At 49.5% G+C, this 7,532-nt stretch overlaps 1 long non-coding RNA gene across 1 annotated transcript; it reads left to right on the top strand.

Moving 5' to 3' along the window:
* The first annotated feature begins 237 nt into the window (after positions 1–237).
* On the top strand, positions 238–6,329 carry LOC135323638 (uncharacterized). The gene is made up of 3 exons (XR_010385120.1): positions 238–358; positions 5,050–5,244; positions 6,267–6,329. It is a non-coding gene; the product is annotated as an uncharacterized LOC135323638 (long non-coding RNA).
* Positions 6,330–7,532: the final 1,203 nt, after the last annotated feature.

The following is a 7,532-nucleotide window of genomic DNA, read 5'->3' as shown; positions in this document are numbered from 1 at the left end:
ATTTCAGCCTAGAGCAGATCTCTCGTAAGCCACTTTCTGGAGATAAGCTTATCTAGACCTGACAGCTGAATTTAACCCTGAACTTTTGATCTTGATTTTCAGCCTCTCCGAGTCTATACATTTCCTTGAAATTATACACACCAGATTTCAGCTCCCCCACTACAATGTCTCAGCCATTCCCTTAAAAGGGACCTGCACAGTTGTGCATGACAACATCATCCAGTAATGCCCTTGGTTTCACAGCCAGCCCTGGAAGTCAGACAGGCCCCCAGCTGTGGAAAGCCTTCGATTAATGACAGTGGGGCTCCAGCATGAGAGGGGACAGGATTTTACAGTTCCAACGACAACATATTTGAAGGTAATATTGTACAGGAGTGGATTATAACACCAGCACTTTGCTATGCAGGCTTTTGGAAATTTGTTTTCAGTACATAGAAACAGCTAGAAATGCTCTTTCTCACTGCATGAAAAATGCACTTGGTAATAGTCTTTCTGTTGCTGGACAAGCTCACTGCTTTTGTGCTGTCAGCACTATGACATACTAGCCAGGAAGGGTTTTGCTAATCAGTTTTTCTAGCATCAAATCAGCATCTGCTATATATGATCAAGGAAATTGAGGAATCTCAATGTTTTTGCAATATTGCTTAGTTGGCCATGAAATATGGGTGGTTCTGTGAGGAATGGCTTATTTTTCCCTCACTAAGATAAAGCAACTTTGGCTAATGATGAAACATTGCTGCATGATGAAGCCAGCTAATAGCAGCGCTCTGATGAGAGCAGACAAACGGCCGTACCCCGGCAGAAGGGAAGGGATGCATAAACACTTTCGCAAATAAGGCATTATTAATATGCTCGAACTACAGAGGGCAGAAGGAATTTCTTTTCTCCTCTTTCACTCCGAAAGCAATATTCATAAAATGTCTAGGTTCCCAAGTTTATCCAAGAAATTGAATTATTACAAATTTAACTGAATGTTTTCTGGCTTAATTTTTGTTCTGCCAGCACAAACGACTGGTCTTCCAGGGCAACACGGCCGTCTGCAAGCGGCCTGAATAACCTGCCATACTGGACACAGATCGAGTAATAAGGAAGCATTTTTAGCGGTTTAGCATTTTAGGGTGCCGCTTTTGGAGATGATTTGGGTCTCAAAGCGTGCATTTCAGTCCTGACACAACGCTGGAGCTGTGCAGGCATTCTGTCACTTTTGAAAATGCCCCTTCATGCAGCTACCCAGGTCTTCAGCACTTAGCTGTTTAAATCTGATATTTGCCGCAGCAACGAAAAGCTCCTGGGGTCAGTGTAAAATGGCACCACTTTGTGGAGTTTGCCGAGATGAAGGGACTTCAGCGGCCGAGGGGCAACTCCTTCACCCTTGAGGAAGGGCCGGTATCAGCACCTTTTCCCGACGCGCTTGCCCCCAGCCCACCTCCCGAACACGGGCTCCCCAGAAAGGCTCAAGCCAGGATGGTGACCTGGACAAAGAAAGGGTGTCTCCAGCGCTGGCGTTTCAGAGTTTAGGGACCTGCTGGTTCGGAGGGGCAGGGACGGCCTTTTGTGGTCAGCGTTATTGCCCCGTGGTGCGCAAGATGCTCAGGCCAGCCGTGGGCTGGTTTGTTTAGATTCACACAGAAAATTGCAGACCTGTTCCTGGGACCGAAGCGCGTAAGCCCTTTTTATGTAACAGTCCTGTGATATAAGCGGCAGTCAGGGATTTATGCTGTCTTTGAAGTAAATTGCATCCTGGTGCACTACAGCATGAAAGTTAAGATTTACCATTGCTGGGACACCGAAGACCCCGGTGGAAGCAAGAGAATAAACTCTTCCTGCTGACTCCGGCTGCACAACCCGACTTCACAGGCCTTCCTCGCCTCCTTCGCCTCCGCTGCGACTCACATCGTATCAGGGAAGCAAAGTGGTCACATCTGCATTCGGCCAGCGAGGAACGAATGTGCTGGCTAGGCAGTGAGGAGCTTTTTGAGGGAGGATACCTCAAAGTAAAATGAAAGGCTAGCCATCAAAGGTAGAAAACAGACCAGCAGATGAAAGAGATTCTTTGCTTAGCTTTGGTAAGACTACTAGGTATTAAAAAGAAAGGGAAGGGAAAAAAAAAAGCACAAGAAAACTGGGGCACCCAGAGAAGCACATTGTTGCCCCCCCCCCCCTTTTCCTTTGCTCATCCTCTGCCATCAGCGGAGGGGAGGGATCAGCACACCCCATGCTGCGACGAGCCCTGTTTATCTTGGCTCCTCAGGACGCTGCCATTAGCAGGTCTTCAATGTGCTGCGATGCTTCATCATTAGCTGGAGGTGCTTGGTCTGGCTGGAGAAGAAATGAACCGTTCCCCCGCAAAAAACCTCGCATTTCGTGGCCAGCTGAGCAAATATTTTGAAATATTCCAGCTCGGCAATTTCAGTGGTCAGATGAAGCAAAGACAGAGCTGGTACAAAAGGGCTGAGTTCTCCTCCGGGCTCTCCAGCAAACCCACCGAAGTAGCAGTAGCAGTAAACCGGAACCTAGTGTAGCACAGCATGGAAGCACGTGGGTAAGTCCCACCGAAAATCCCTGCGGTCTTTACAGTTAATCATGTTCAGTTAATCATGTCCAGAGGTGGACAAGTGTTCAACTGATTTGCTGAATCATGACATACAGGCAATTACCCTAAATCAGAGCAGTATCCTCCGTTCCCAAAAGGCTCCTTTATGCTTTACAAACTCCTGAAGGGATGGGGGAAAAAAACCCCATGCAGCAGCACTGAAGTGTGGGGAGGCTGAAAGAGCCAGGTGTTACCCTGCCTCCTCCCCGGCGCTTCTCCAACCTCATGAAAACTTCTCAGAGCTCTTTAAATCAAGGCTGCTGAGATTTACAGCTCGAGACTCTCCGGGCAGCTTGCTGAGTTTACTCTGGGTTTCTCCAGGCCAGCTGCATTGAGCCCCTGAGTAAAACGGGCAAGGTTTCACGAAGGCTGAGACTTACAGTCTGGACAGTATTTGGCCTCCCTGCTTCTTTCTGAATGCAAATACGTGTCTTCACGTATGCTCCACGATGCTCTTCTGAGCATCGCCGCCCCCTTCTAGCACACTGCCGAAGAAAAGGCGGATTCCCACCCCCTGGCTGCCTCGGAGGAGGGGAGGGGAGGAAAACTAGCCCTCACCCTGGCCTGGCAAGGGATACCTGCTGTGCCCACAGTGCCTCCGCCGGCTTTGCACCCACGCAACTGCAGCCGCACCGCTGCCCTGCCCCCTCCTCGGCAAGAGGTTTTGTGGGGATGGGATGCTGTATCAGGAGAGAGGGCTCAACATCTGGGCAAAGGAAAAGGGGAGTCCCTCCTGTTCTGGTTAAACTGCCTTTATAACAGGCTGTCCTATCGTAGGAACAGCTTTGGCATCCATTTATAGGATTACAATATTATCACACATTAAGGCGCAGGCTAAGCCCTGTTTTTTGCGTGTGCACAGGAGAAAAGGCAAGGCAAGAGAAGGGCCTGCGTATTCTTGTTTAGGAGCCAAAGATTAATGTGCCCAGCAAAGCAAAATTAACCCAAATACCATGATTATGCAGGAGAAAATTCCGCATGAGAATGTCATTTCACCAGCGATATCCTGCAGTTTTCTGCCGGCGAGAGTTCAAGAGGTGGCATGGTAACAGAGTACATCAGGGCAAGCATTTGACTGGAAGCATTAAATACCTCAGAAAGGTGAATGGCCAAGGTCTTCCTGATAATTAAAATGTGTGCAGTCTTCATAGACCAAGGAAGGGACAGAGCTATTGTTTAAACAGGTAATTAGAGCTGTATTTTAAGCAAACTCAGGGCAGTAACAAGCTCCCTCAGACGAGGAAAGCAGCTCTTCTCCTCCTGGTGCTGGCATGAATAACTTTCCCCCCCACCTGCTGCTGGAGGACAGCCACGGTGTTCCCAGTCCCCCTCCCCAGTGACCGTGTCCATTGGGACAAAAAAAAAGATTCCTTTTTGATTTCACATTTTTCACTCCCTGTCTCTTTCCTTCTGCATTTAGGTTAAGAGAATTGGCTGAGCCACTTTTTTTATTACAGCAGCAGGGAGGGGAAAAAAAAGGGACTCAACCGAGCCCCAGAGGAAGACAGGAAATCGTGTGAGCCTGTGCTCATACACACACACACACACACACACACACACACACACAGTCCTCACAGGAATGGAGCAAGAGGCAAAATCAGCTGCCCTCCCCAAGCCCCCTCCTCCGAGCACCTCCTCGTCAGCAGAGCCCACGCGCAGGAGCCCTGTCCATGGGCCAGGACTTTCCCCTTTTGGACAGCAAGGGATGCACATTCTTCTTTCGCTGGGCTGAAACACCTCCGGGATTGAGGCTGCTGAGATTTACAGCTCTAGATGTATCCTGGGATGTCAGCACTGGAGCAAGGCAAGGGGAGGCTAGTCCCTCCACCCTTGGTGCAGGGGGAGCCACAGAGCCGTGCTGCCTCCTGGCTCTCCCTCTGTGCTGGAGGCTGATCTCTTCCTTGCCTCCTTCTCCCTCACGCCTCCTGATCAGGTTTCTGCGTGAGCTGCTGCAGGACATGCGACTTCTCATGTACACAAAAATGAAACAAGCAATCAGGCCCAAGGGAAGGCAAGGAGGTGCCTTCACACCATGGACATGGTCTTCCCTAAAAAATATATGAGGGCTACACACCGATGATGAGGAAGCAAGGAAGTACAAGGAGCCGAGCTCCGCTGCCGGCTTTAAAGCCCGCTTTATCTGAGGTGCTCTGACAGGCCAAAAAAAGCCTAGAACAAAACACTTCATACCCCAAAGGGCTTTGTGAGAAGCCCAGAAAATCAGGCTTGGGGTTGCAGCAGGGTGCAGGCACGTTGCTCTGGCAGGAAACAGCACACAGGGAGGGAAACAGCCTCTGGAAAGCACAGGGCAGGTTGCACTTGGGAGCTGCCTACGGTTGTGTGCTGGCCACAGTATGCTCATGCTCCAGTTTGTTAACAACCTGGCTTCAGGACCAAAGGCCAGGGTTTTACAAGGGAAACTTAGCACTCACTTTTGATCTCTCCTTCTACTATAGATAAAGTGGTAGTGTCGCTCTGAAGTATAAGACCAGCTTATTTTGAACGTCCTTCACACCTCTGGGGTAGAGCCGGAAGACAAAGGGCAACACAATAAAAAAAGGACATCCTCACACCTTGTACAAGTCACCACGTTCATTCACCCAAGAGTCACTTCTCTGATGGTCTGGGAGGGGTCTGACTGATTTCCAAAGGTAGATGTGTTTGCTTATATCTTTTCTTAAACATCTGGTTAACTTACCAAGAGTGAATATACCTGCAACATGCAAAAATCTTCTTTCTTCTTTCAGAGTTGAGGAGGGGGGAATGAACGAGGGTATCTTACTGCTGGTTTTGACTCTCCCCCACATAACTGCTTGAGCTTCAGAGATCATATGTATCTATTGCATATCTTATGGTATTAGCAAGTTGTGTTACAGCCCCAGCTCCCGGAGTCCTGTGATAGTGTGAAGTCTCAGTGCTCTCTTGTCTTCTCTAGCCCTCCTGGTTGCAAGAAACTTTGCAAATGTTAATGATGGAGCGAAAGAAGGAAAAAAAACTCATCTGTAGGATTTTTTTAAGAGCAATTAAGATTAAATTTCCTGTCTCCCTCCACTGCATGTGTTGAGCACTACTGCCTGGTGGGGTTACTGTTTAGGGCACAGGCAGGACCTGTGGTGCTGGTGTGAGGCCACAGCGCTCTGGCTGCTTCCACGCCAAGAAACCAGAGAGGCTGAGAGGTTAGCCCAGACCTGGAGGAAATTCTCCCTGTCAACTTGTTGACTGAAACATCCCTTCAGGAGCTGCTTTGCCACCAGGGCTGCTAGTGCGTGTCAGTTGTGAGCGTTTGCAGCCGCCAAGTCGAGTGCTACCTGCGGACATGAAGCCTGCGGGAGCCGGGCGCTCAGCTTCGGGGGGAGCAGAGTTTCGTGGAGTTGGGGTGGCACCACTGGCGCATCTCACACCTCTGCCCCGGCTTGGCTGGGCGACTCTGCACTGGGCTTATCCCAAGAGCGGGGCAGACTTGTCAGGAAGGTGCAAAATACCTCCGGTCCCTGACCTCGATGGTGTGCTGACTTTTAAGCAGCTCAGAGCACAGGCAAAAGCACAGTGGTGCCCCAGTGAGTCACACTGCAAAACCTTTTTTATTTTTTTTTATTTTTTTAAGTAGGAGCACTGATACATCAGTCAATTACTTGAAGAGCCGCTCTAATTTGGCACCCAATTGTTTCCCCAGCTGTTCCTGCGTCTGATCACTGAGTCGGGCGTTTGAGCAGGATGTCCGTGAAAGGAGAAGAGCACAGGCGCTGAATAAAGAAGCCAGGAGAGGACTAGACTGGCTGTCTGAAGAGCCCTGCACATGTAGAAAAAAAAAAAAAAAAAGCAGTAAAAATGTAGGCATTAAAAATATCTCAGGGTCACGGGTGATTGCCACATAATAAAAATGATTTCAGGTGGCTGGGGCCTCCCCTGCCTGTGCAGCTGAAGCTGCTGTAATGGGAAGGACGGTTCTTGCAGCGCAGAAGCAGCCTGCCATGCCTGGCCTGGGCACAGCAGCTTTCTGCAAGTGACGGTCGTAGCAACCACTCCTCAATACCGAATGTGATGTGACATTTACAGGTTTTTTCAACCGTGTATTTCAAATCACTTCACTAAAGTTGCTTAATAGCATTGTCCCCCTCCTCTCCTCCTCTCCCTCCTGCCTATTTAGTATACACGGAAGAAAAATGAGTGACTTTCCCCGAATCACACAAGGCAGAGGCTGAGTCAGCAGAAGGATGCAAGCCCCCGACCTCTGTTTCCTGTTCTTTAGCCCATTTCTTCCAAGAAATCCAAGAATAGGAACCATACCAAGACATCTGTTTTTAAGTTGGTGAGGCGTTTTGATTAAAAAAGCGGAGTCTTGATTTCAGCAAGGAGCCCTGATTAAAACACTATTGCCTCTCAGACCCTAAAGAGGTGTCTTTCACCAAGTGGCTTTGGTGTAGCTCCACCTGAATATCTCTATGTGTCAGCAGGCCCTAATTCCTCTTTCACTCTTTTAAAGTAAGCATTTCTGCACTCTCTCTCACACACGCACATGCACACGTTCACGCACACCTGCTTACGCAGCGACACACACAGCCTTTGCTGTCTGTGACCATGGCTTACTCAGTCCCACAAGAAAAGAAGGTTGTTTTGTCTGCGAGACCAGTTCCCCGATGTGGTGTGCCGTGTGGGGGAGCATCAGCGATGACGCCTGTGCTGCACAGGGGACAGCCAAGCAGGGGCAGGATTGAGCTGCCAGCGGAGGAAAGCCTGCTTTAGCCAGCCCTGCTGCCAGCAAATTGCTTGTCCAGCTATATTCAGCATTAGCCAGGCAGGGTCCCCACATACCCGGAGAGAGCAGACTGCTGTGCAGAGCACCTCAGCTGGGTTCCTGTTTGCTCTCTCGTCTCCACTCACTGTGCAGGGAGCCTGGAAGACTGCCTTCAAGCTTAATAAACGCTTCTGTTTTATCTCC

The sequence above is a fragment of the Dromaius novaehollandiae genome, chromosome 1, assembly GCF_036370855.1.
Source record: "Dromaius novaehollandiae isolate bDroNov1 chromosome 1, bDroNov1.hap1, whole genome shotgun sequence".
Taxonomy (NCBI): domain Eukaryota; kingdom Metazoa; phylum Chordata; class Aves; order Casuariiformes; family Dromaiidae; genus Dromaius; species Dromaius novaehollandiae.
This window is presented reverse-complemented; position numbering and strand designations above follow the sequence as displayed.